The sequence below is a fragment of the Emydura macquarii genome, unplaced genomic scaffold (genome assembly GCF_026122565.2).
Source record: "Emydura macquarii macquarii isolate MOO-44397 ecotype Brisbane River unplaced genomic scaffold, CSIRO-AGI_Emac_v2 contig_374, whole genome shotgun sequence".
NCBI classification, from domain to species: domain Eukaryota; kingdom Metazoa; phylum Chordata; order Testudines; family Chelidae; genus Emydura; species Emydura macquarii.
In genome coordinates, this window is record NW_027130511.1 from 9,318,165 (window position 1) to 9,330,299 (window position 12,135).

Genomic DNA, 12,135 nt, shown 5'->3' on the forward strand with positions numbered 1-12,135 from the left:
CTTACATAGCCTCATGTTGAAAATGTTGGATGACACTGAAAGGAAAGGTTGGAGGGGTACATGTGTACTCTAACAAACATTATTTGGAGAAGGTTCTACCGTTAGGTGCCACCAGGTGGCAAAAAAACCATAAATGGGAATATACAGAGCCACTTAAAGAAGAACTATAAGCATCACCACAATAATTATGCATGTAAATCTCCAAGATTAATCTTATTCCCCAGAAATGTCAAACACATTTGTAAACTGGTATGGCATATCCTTCTTATGGTTGCACTCTGGATCTCTGCAAACCAAGCACTGTCAGAGCCTTCTCTTTGGCAACTGCCCAGTGACCCACCTTCCCACTGAAAGTGGAGAACGACATATTTTATATTGTGTACATTACTTACTATAACTATGCAAAGGACAAGTAAATGTCTATTAAGGAAGATGCATTTAAGAACTCTGTAAATTTTCAAACAAAGGGAATGACCTATCCCACAAACCTGAAAATCAAGTCCTTCAAATAAATAATTAAAAAGTTATTACTATGCCAAGAAGAAATCAGGCTAAGATGCAAAAATGTGTCCTGTTTCACCTGCCATTGATGTTCAAAATTTCTATTTTCTTAGATGTTTGTAACCAGAATTTTTTAATCGGTTAATATCAATGTGTTATGCAATTTCCTAAAGGTATTTGGTAATCTGATCCTTTATTTCCAATACTTCCTATAATGAAAAACAGAGAAGGGATTTAACAAATCAAAAGGGAAATTATCAGTAATATGTTTGATATCCAGTTTCTTAATATATAAAAAATAGGTTACAGACTAAACTTAGAGCTCATATCTCCAACTTAGCTGCCAGCTGAAAACACCTTTTGTACCTACAGGTTAATTTAGTCTAGATAAGTGACTCCTTTTTTCAGCTAGCACATATATCTAATAATCCTTAATACCAACCGTAAAGGTTAATGTATAAAGCAGAAATTCTTACCTTCTTTATTGCCAGAAGCCGAATGCATTATCTCTACAATAAATATTGTGCTAGCTTCTGACACAAGAAATAGAGCATGCAAACACTGACCTTCACCTGACAATTATGTACAGCATGCAACAGCATTAAGCTACTTTGCAATCTGCATTTATGGCCTTACACTTGCCATTAGACTTTTATTAATTCTAATAAAAATATTCATTAGCAGATTAAATAATCTTGTATTCAAGAAACAACAAAACTACAGACAGCTAAAAATATGTTGTTACATGGATGGCCAGTGAACTTTATCAAATTTGGTTTCTGTCTGTGATTGAAATAAAAGAGATAACATTCAGTTAACACCAAAGATAAATGTGCTAGATCCTAAGGCTTCTTTATTCACTGATGTTTAACAAATCAAAACAAATATTTTCATCATAGTGAGAAATCAGATATACTTATTACAACTATGGTAATTTGTTTAGATCTCCCTATAGATATTACTTCCTGTGTAGGGTGACCAGATATCCTGATTTTATAGGGACAGTCCTGATATTCAGGGCTTTTTCTTATATGAACGCCTATTATCCCCCACCCATTCTGATTTTTCACACTTGTTATATGGTCACCATATTTCTGTGAGGCATGATTCTACATTGATTTGTTTATTCTAGGCAGTATGTCTGTTTCTCCTAGATAATATCATGAAAATATCAACACACTTTTCTGGTACTAATATGTAAATAAGATTTTTTCCCTAAGCCTATCATAGTCAAATTCATTTAATCTTTTTGTATTTTCATCACCCTGTGTACCCTATAATTGTCATTGGAGGCTATCTGTAAATAATAACACTACTACTTTGCATCTCTATGGATGCCTTTCATCTTAGCAAAGTGCTTTCAATTGAGACTATTATTACATTTTACAGAGTGGGAAACTGAGGTGCTAGGAGGTACAGTGACTTGCCCAAAGTCACATAATAAACTTGATTTCTTCCTGATACAGACTCCTCTGTTCTAATAGCTATTCTATGCCAAGTGTGTCCAAATCCACAAAAAAACTATATTGGGAATGGAAATAATAGAATCAATGATACTTTTACACACGTTAAGTATTGTGATATATCAAGGGCAGAGGGTGGCAGGAGAATACACGAAGGGAGGTATATCAGCCCCAGGATGATCAGGGCTTTATTCCCTTGCAGCCTAACTGGAGTAACGAGGGAGCAATTAGGAGCCAGCTGAGGCCAATTGGGGATCAGCCAGGTGCTCCATAAAAGGACTCCACCCCAAACCCACAGGGCACAAGTTGGAGGAAGCAGAGGTGCTGCGCTGCAGATCGGAGAAGTGAAGTGGGGGAGAGCAGAGAACCCCAAAAGGAGGTACTGAGCCCAGGAATGGGCGGCAAGGACGTAGGGCCAGAGAGGCCAGAAAGACTGAGGGGGGGAAAGTAGCCCAGGGGAAGAGACTGCAGCTTCAAAGTACAGAGCCAGCAGTCTATCGCTGCTGATCATAGGGCTCCTGGGCTGGGGCCCGGAGGAGTGACTGGGCCTGGGTCCCTATCTCCCTCCCCCAGGGAAGACAGGGTGACGGGCACCTTCCTGGCCCCCCAACGGGAGCGAAGCATGAGATCCACTAGGGGGAAGCCGGCCATTGGCCACAGTATAGATTATAGCACACTATAAACACATTGTTAACTTTTAAGAAGAAAAGGAATGTATGATATTTAGAATATATAGTAGAGGAGGAAGTTGAACTGGCCAAGACACCAAGAATACTAATGATTTGTCAGCAATGCAGCTGAAGAATTAAAAGTTTAAAAATAAAAATTTCAAAAATGCTTAAGTCTGGATAGCAAACAATTCCATGGGTTTGAAAATATTTGCCCTTCCAGAAAAATGAAAACAGAAGGAAAACAAAAAAAATCCTGTGAAATGAAAATCTGGAAGAAAATAAATCAGTTGAAATATTTCTTATTGATCCAATCAAAATATTTCATTCTAATTGTAACGCTTTTAATGTTTAATTTTTTTAATAATATAAAAAAGTATTTCTAAACAAAAAAATTCAAAATGAAAAATTGAAATGTTCTGTTCTGAAAACGTCAGCGTTATCAAAACATTTTAGGTCATTTTTTTTAAAAAATGAAAGTTTCTCAAAAATCGACACTTCCACAAAATGTTTCACTTCTGATAAATTGGCATTTTCCATTCCAGTGGAAAAACATTCTGTCCAAAAATTCCCAACCAGATCTAGTCTCATTGACTTTCAAAGTTATTTAAGTGTCTAAAGCTTCAGACAGGCGTGTAGGGGTGCAGGGCCATCCCTCCTTGTCAGTCTGTGAAGGAGGTCACGCCCCTGCCGTTACAGAAAAAAGGGGGGAATCCAACCTGTAATATGGTTTTAGTGAAGGACCCTACTATATCTAATCACTGGGCACTTGAAAAGAGAACACATTATACCCTTTATTAGTTAAGATAAATTACAATTTACTATGGGCAACACAAAATAATGGGGTTACTTGGGTTTAAGATTAAATAGGAGCCTGAACTTCCGAGTCCGTACCAACAACACAACCCAACACAACACAATCCAAAGTTAATATGTTACAGTTGTTTCTTCTCTCTTTAGAGTGTTGACCATGACTAGAACATCTTCAGACTGGATCCACAAGATCCCACATTCAGGAACTACAAGGTAAGTTGATCTCAGTTAAAGTGTGGGCGACTGCTCTCTTCTATCTTCTGGAAGGTGATGTTCTCCGCTACTCTTCAGACGGTCCATTGAATGCACAGCTGCCTCCCAGATGGATAGCCCCAATCTGTCCCACTCTCGGGCTTCTATATCTCCTGTTGATAGACAGAGTTTAGTCCTGATTTCCACCGAAACCAAAAAGGGCAGGAATCAGTCCATAAAGAAGGATGTATAATATGGAGTCCTTACTGTTGTTATGCCAAACCAAGATGGCAATCCCAACACTTAACATAACTAATCAACTGAAACCATTATTGAACATTAAATTGAATGGAGATGGAGGGGTGTTATAGCTATATACATTGAAGTCCCTTCTAACACTGTGCTGTTGCACCTGTGCAGACAGGCTCAAAGCAGGGAATTAGCTCTATCTGGTGCCCAGGCCCTCAGACAGGGTGGGGCCACCAAGCAGTCTGTGACCCTGGGCCCTCCGGCAGGGCTCACAGGTAGGGATAAGCACCAAACACAGTCTAGGGCTCACAGGCAGGGGTGAGCACCAAACACAGTCTAGGGGGCCCAAGTAAAGGGTTGAGGGCCAAGCAGTCTTGTGCTCAGGTCTTTGGTGGGGGTACCTGAGGCCTTTAAAATGTTCTTATCTCCAGTTCAGTGGTTTACTTGTTTAGTCAGTACATTTTGTTTGAAGAAATAAACTATTTGGGAGGAATCCTGGCAACTTAGTCTGTAGAATAGAAGGTGGTAAAGATTCACCATCCACATTTGACTGCACAGCCCATTCCCACTTGGCAAAACAGTCTTGTCAATAACTGAACTAATAAATTGCCTGGGAATGATTAGGATATCAATACTATTGGCAGGGAAGTGATATTGGCTTCCCTGTTTGTTTTAACCCAGTAATCCATCTATTATTTTCCAGAAAGTAGAGGAAGAATTAACAAAGATCTAGTGAACTGTGAAGCCTCATACGAGGTTGAGTGGGCTCGTTTACAAGTGAACCTTGTTCTCAATGACTGACAGAAAGCATTGCAGATGTGCCTTGGAAAGCCACTTTTATCCAACTTTTTAGCACTTACGTGGCCCTCATCTTCATAATATTCCACCACCTTCCAAATCATTTCAAAATAGAAATAGCAATAATAATATAGTATTCTACACAAAGCCACTACAATGGCAAATCAGATACCATGGTGATGGGCATGGTATAAAAAGCAAAAGGAAAGACAGAGGGGGAAATTCCATGTTGTGTCTCTTAGCGTATGTCTTCACTGCAGAGTTAGCATGGACTCTTATTCAAATGTTAACTCTAACACCTGTGATAGGGTGTGCACCCCACATCAGCCCTAATAGGGTTAACGAGGGCTTCAGAGGCCAATTAGATCACCTGGCATCACCTGAGAGAAGGAGGGCCAGAGTTAGAGAGTGAAGCCCAGCTGGGTCAGCACTGTAAAGCCCAGGAGCTGAAAGTAAAAGGGAGCTGAAGGGGAAAGAGTCTGCAATTGCTCCCTGGGAGGAAGGAAGCCTCCAGGAATGAGGAAGTGTAGAGGGAGAGTAAACCCTGGGAACCTGCCCTCAGTCTGCATGTGTTCAAAGCGGAGAACACTAGCCAAGCAATATATGCAGACAAAGGGATGTGTGGGGCACATGCAAAAGTGCATATCTCTGTGCTGCAGTGTGTTTTTTCTCACACTGACACTGGTGTTAAAGCATTACCCAAGGCAGCTTAGGTTTTAAGTCCCCTTGCATGACCTATTACTGTATTAAGTCCAGAACACTTTCAAAGTCTTTTGGTACTGCTAGTCCACTCTCTGTTTATCATATTGCATATCAATTGCAAACAGGGAAGGCGAGGTTGCAAAGGTATAGCTCATGTAAGCAAGCTTCTGCATCCTAATTTAGCATCTTGTTTATGTTCTCTGAAGTTTACTCCACTCCTGGGTGCTGATGCAGAAGAACATATTATAAAGGAGAAATTCCAGATGATTCATGAGGTACCTGGGCAAGACAAACTTTCTATGACTTACCTTGTAACTCATTACACAATGCCAGTCATTAAATTGGTTCCCCCCCCCCATCCTCCCATATGTTGTACAATGCACAGCATGCCCCAATAACATGAACAGCACTGGGCACACTGGCATCCATGTAGGCCCCAGTACTGTGATGTAGGCCTGAACCAGAGCAGGCCCAGACCATGTCACCTGTAAGGCAAAGTTAGTCTGTCACCTGTAAGGCAAAGTTTAATCATTGAACCCCAATTCCTGAGTTCCCTAGAAATGTCTCCCTGCAATGTCCTGTCCCTCTCACTGGACACTCACAGAAATTATTAAGTTTGCTACCTCCAAAGAGACAGAGCACACACCAGCCTGAGACGTTAGCTGAAGACTCACACTTCACTTTAATATGCAGCATTAAGATTGTTTTGTAATAAAACAAGAATGAGTTGATTAACAAAGAACAGAGATTTAACTGATATTACGCAAGAGAAAAAGAGATAGGTATTGTTAAAAACAAAACGAAACACTTTCTAGTGACTAAAATGTAATCTTAGCAAGTTTCAATCTTCGCGTAAGTAATTTTCTAATTTACATCAAGTTGCCAGCATCTCTAGCCATCCAGACTAGGGGATCCAACTTTCACAGGCTTGGAGGGTGCTGTACCCTATGTCCCCTCAGTGATGGATAACTAAATGTTTTTTTTTGCTCCCTGTTCCGACAGGTAAATGATCCCCCAGAGTCAATAATGAATCGATTGGAAATAAATGAGTTTAATTATAAACACAGGAGTAATATAGGTTTAACGAGTTATAAAAGGACATAAAAACAATTAAGCACAAAACATAAACTGATATAAGAAAGTATTAAACAGGACTAGTTATAAAAGGACATAAAAACAATTAAGCACAAAACATAAACTGATATAAGAAAGTATTAAACAGGACTAGTTATAAAAGGACATAAAAACAATTAAGCACAAAACAAACTGATATAAGAAAGTATTAAACAGGCAACTAACTATAAAGACCTAAACTAATATTAAGCAGACAGTGGTTCCCTGACCAGGAATCAAACCCTGGTCTCCCACATGGCAGACAGGACACGTACCACTATGCTACATAGACAACTAGTTGCTGGTAAGAAACAGAAAGGGGTTACACTTGGTTGTAGGAAACAGAAAGGGGTTACACAAACTGTTAACTGAAAAGCACCGAGGCAGAAGCAGTTAACTACACGAGGGAATGCTTTCACATAGAGATTTCACAGACAATGAGTTAATCACAGGGCACAGAAAGGGCGGGGGGGGTCACACGGGCAGTTAACTGCAAGGGGCAAACGGGGTTTAAAACAGAGACTAAAAGAGAGAGCGGGTTAGCAATGGGGGGGGGGCGGCTGCTTTTAGAGCAGGTTTAGAGGGTTAGCAATGGGGGGGGGGCGGCTTCTGCTTTCAGAGCAGGTTTAAAACAGAAACTAAAAGAGAGAGAGGGTTAGCAATGGGGGGGGGCGGCTTCTGCTTTCAGAGCAGGTTTAAAACAGAAACTAAAAGAGAGAGAGGGTTAGGATCTCTCCAGTCCCAGCAGGAAGAGTTGCAACATGACACCCTGAAGCAAAAACAGCAACACAGAGCAGGCTTACACATTCAGGCTCAGAGTCCAGAGTGGGAGAGGGAAAAAACAGGGCAGCTGGTGGGTCTAGCAGACGGTGAGTTCTCTCTCTGGAGCCTGGGGCGTGCCCCAGCTTTATACTAATCGCTTCAGGTGGCCAAGGTTACTCCTGATTGGAGGGGAGACATTTGAATCAGGGCAAACCTTTGGCTGGGAGGTGAGCCGACCGTTAGGGTGGCTGTGCTTTCAGTCAGGTAGACAGCTGCTCCCAGTCACCTGGTCAGTTTCAGGAGGAGGGAGGAAATTGCCTAATAAGGTCAGTTTCAGCAGGAGTGAGCTAATGGCCTAATAAGGTCAGGTCGAGGTTTTACTGATGCACCAGGTGGGTAGGTGGGGGCGAGAGGTAGACATATCAGGTACTGCGTTGCAACACTCCCCTTATATTAGCCAAAGTCCACTGTCTCTGCCTCAAGAGCCAGGATGGCTTCCTGGGGTGCAGATTCTGTCCCCTCACATGATTGTTAAAGGTCTTCTCCCCAGCTCATTTAGCTTGATGGCTTTATTTACGTCAATGTACTTTCATTGCCCTCTATCAGTAATCAAGCCAGTCAGACAGGTAAATATACATTCCTTTGTCTAGGACAGGCTGGATTGAAGCTCTACCTCCCAAGCACATTTGAAGAATGTATTTCCAGCACACATCTGTAAGTCTTTGTATACAGCCCATATATACATCACACTTATTTTTTGAGGCCAGTGTGTCACCAGTTTACATATGATACCTTATATGATACCTTTGAGATACATATTATGATAGTGATGTGTTGAGACAATGAGTGTGTCAGGTAGCGTGATCAGACCGCAAATGTGAAAAATCGTGTCACTTTCTTTTTTGGAGGGAAGGAAGGAAATTGCTGTCTCTATAGCTGTTACCACTTAAGAAAGAGATCTTGGAGTCATTGTGGATAGTTCCCTGAAAATATCCACTCAATGCGCAGCAGCAGTCAAAAAAGTTAATCAAATGTTGGGAATCACTATGAAAGGGACAGATAAAACAGAAAATATCATATTGCCTCTTTATAAATCCATGGTACACCCATATCTTGAATAGTGCATGCAGATCTGGTCGCCCCATTCCAAAAAAAAAAATATATATATATATATACTGGAATTGGGAAAGGTACAAAAAAGGGCAACTAAAATGATTAGTGGTATGGAAAAGCTTCCATATAAGGAGAGATTAAGAAGACTGGGACTTTTCAGCTTGGAAAAGAGATGACTAAGGAGGGATATGATATAGATCTATAAAATCAAGACTGGTGTGGAGAAAGTAAATAAGAAGTGTTATTTACCCCTTCTCATAAAACAAAAACTAGGGTCACCAAATGAAATTAATAGGCAGCAGGTTTAAAACAAACAAAAGGAAGTATTTCTTCACACAATGCACAGTGAACTTGTGGAACCCTGGCCAGAGCATGTTGTGAAGGCCAAGACTAAAACAGCGTTCAAAAAAGAACTAGATAAGTTCATGGAGGGTAGGTCCATCAATGTCTATTAGCCAGGATAGGCAGGGATTACTGTTTGCCAGAGGCTGGGAATGGCTGACGGGATTGATCACTTGATGATTACCTGTTCTATTCATTCCTTCTGAAGCACTTGGCATTGGCCACTGTCAGAAGACAGGATATTGAGCTAGATGGACTATTGGTCTGACCTAGTATGGGCATTCTTATGTTCTTATATAAGACAAAGCCCCTAACATCAGGTGGTCCCAATAATATTGAGACTTCTGGTCTCCCTAGTGTCATGCTTTTCTTGAGTTACAGTGTGGTAGGTCCTCAGTTAGTTGGCATTGAGGGTCTCCCAGGGTTACTTCCTGCCACACAACTAAATCTCAGAAAACTTCAACCAGAAGATCGCAAATTAACCTAAACATCTACTTTTTGGTATATGTGATTTTTTTTTTTAAAAGGGACACCATCAACTTGAAATCTAAGCAGTTAAAATATACTGTATCATCTATTATGTATCAATACTTTATCAGGGGTATGAGAGGTTCTTCATGGAGGATCAGTGATTGGACATGAGGGGGCTGCATGGAGTGGCTCTTTCTTCTGTAGCCACCTGGCTCTGGTGAGAGTTAGGGAATGACTGTGCATAGCACAACCGTGTCCCAGCAAACACCCCTTCTTTCCCTTATCTCACCAGTTGGTGGTGCGAGGGTGGCTAGCTGGAGACAGCATACCCACCTCTGCACCACCAGTTTTCTGCAGACTAACAGGTCCCCTACACAAGGTGTTATGTTTATGACAAATGCATAGGGAAGTTAGATAAAAGCCCTTAGTAATCTTGCTGAAAGGTTGCAACAAAACACTACTTTATTTCTTAGAATTCAGAATGATTACACACAAGAACCCAAAAACAGAGAAAAAGAAAATAGGCTGTTCCCCAAGGCAGTGAGGCACAATTCACCCCACCATGCTTTAAGTTAGCTCTTTCCAGAATGACTCTTATCACATGCTTTTCAACACAGACTCTTAGCCTGCAAGCATGGCCAGGAACTTCCCCTCCCACCTTTAAAATGACAACTTGCAATTCCAGCACAATCCTCAATACACCTCACTATGAAAATACTGCACTTGCCATATCCAGCCATTTTAAAGCCACTGAGCTTGTGACTGCAATACATGCATACTCAGCATCCATGGATGACTGCGTCAGAGATTGTAACACTCAGCATGCACAGGGCCACAATCAGTCATGTCAGCATGGGTGGAGGATAGATAACGTTCACATTTTAACTGACAGTTCAATCTGCCTATTCCAGTTTCAAAAGTGTGGGTGGGTATTTGTGTTAATCTGCAGTTTGTGGATCTGATCCAAAGATCAGTGAAGTCAACAAGGGTCTTTCCATTGACTTTAATAGATTTTGGATCAGGTTCTTATGGGTGGTTTGTGTGTGTCGGTTTACAAAAAAGCACAATTAAAAGTGTCTTTCAGCAGGGCCATTAGGTCCGTGAACTTGTCTTGCTACCTGTAGTATTTATAATATCTGCTTTCCCTTTGTTTATTAGGACTGACAGCAACTGTCATGGAAAGTCTCAAACTCTGCTTCCATTCTAGGATTTTCATTTTTACTTAAAAGAGAAACCACTAGCCAGCTTTGATTCTGTAAAGTAAAATAAAGAGGAACCAGCTGCAGTTGGCAGAGTATTACTGCCAATCGTAATATTCATCCCCTTTTAATGATCTCTTTTGTCAGGGGGTGACAGGGAAGGGAAGAAGGACAATCCAGACAGGCAGAATGGCTGCCTCACCGACCAGGAGCCGCCCGTCTTCTTTTTACTGCTTTTCATTTTTTTTCTTTTTTGTTTAGGTTTTCTTTGAGTGCAATGAGCCATTTCTTTTTTTGTGCAAATAAAATATAGCCACTGAGGCAATCAATCAAAAACAACAGGCTGGAAAATATAATTACTGGAGCTGGTTAGAAGATTCTGTAATGTTTTTCTTCCCTTTCTGAATCCCTCTCTTTGGACAGACCAATAAATACAAGCTAGGGAGAGAAATCATAGCAAGAAATGAGTAGTTATGCCAGACCTACTGTGCCTTCATTTCTGTTTTTTGTTTTCTGTTTCAAATAATGTTATACAGCATATCAGATACAGAAAGACAATCATATACTCAATGGACTTGGCAACATTATTCGGTAATATTCTATAGCTACAGTACCAACAATTGATAATTATTACTCCAGTATCTCTGATTATACAGATCATAAGGTTGTACTAGTAGAGATTCCACATTGTCACTATAGTTAGTTACGCTATAATTCACTCTTTGTACAGATGTCACAGAATGTAACTTTCATAGTGTTAAGTTTAATACTGTCCTTTACTCACACTGTATTCTTCAATGCACATTTTCAAAGCTTACTTATTACTGTACATTTTCTTGATACTCCATGGAGAGACTTTTTAGCTATTGAAAGGTAAGCATGAAGACAGTAAAAAATAAAATATACTGTATATAAGAGTGAATTTATCATATTTTGGAACCTTACATTGGGAATAAGTAAAATGAATAAAGTTTCCTTTTTGCTGTTTTAGAACACCATCTTGGAGCAAACAAACACACCACAGTGGAAATTGCTTACTGAAAAAGGCTGTATAATAATACGTGGCATGCGTGACAGTGGATCTACAGGGATGTCACATACTGCTTTCTGATTCCTAGGCAAGACACTTAGAATGTGTTGTGTTCCAAATCAGTAGTAGCATGATACAGGTGTAGGTGATTTACCACAGTCTTCTAGCATATGTGCGAAATATCTCTAGCTCTTTTGAGGTGCATGACACATGAAACAAAATGTTGCAAGCAGTTGGGAATGGATAGAGCACAAGAACTGGGTATAGTGAATTACTAAGTATCTAACTAGTGTTTGGAAGCATCCACAGAATATGAAGTAGAAAACATGCAAGTCCCAATCCTGCATACCCTGTACATGCAAATTTCTCATTAAAATTAAGTGCATTTCAATTAAAGAAATGTGGGATCAGCCCCATAAAGGGCACTATACATTGAAAGCCTTCCTATTTAATACTATTGGGCTTTATTTGTGATATTTCATTTTGCTAAATACTATCATCCTGCAATCATTTGACAAGTGTGAGCTTTTATGCCAAGGAAATGTTCTTGAGATAATATTCCCTGTTATACTTTCAGGTAGATTTACCACGGAGCCTCACAAAAAAAGCCTATGTGCAGCAGACAGAGGCAGTTAACTAGACATATCACATGCATACACCTAAAGAGCACAGGCCAGAACACTGACTCATCCACTCTGAAAACACAGACCTTTACCACT

General features: G+C 40.3%; 1 long non-coding RNA gene across 1 annotated transcript; it reads left to right on the forward strand.

Moving 5' to 3' along the window:
- The first annotated feature begins 2,278 nt into the window (after positions 1-2,278).
- On the forward strand, positions 2,279-10,698 carry LOC137142632 (uncharacterized). The gene is made up of 3 exons (XR_010916972.1): positions 2,279-2,343; positions 3,593-3,658; positions 10,534-10,698. It is a non-coding gene; the product is annotated as an uncharacterized lncRNA (long non-coding RNA).
- The last annotated feature ends 1,437 nt before the right edge of the window (positions 10,699-12,135 follow it).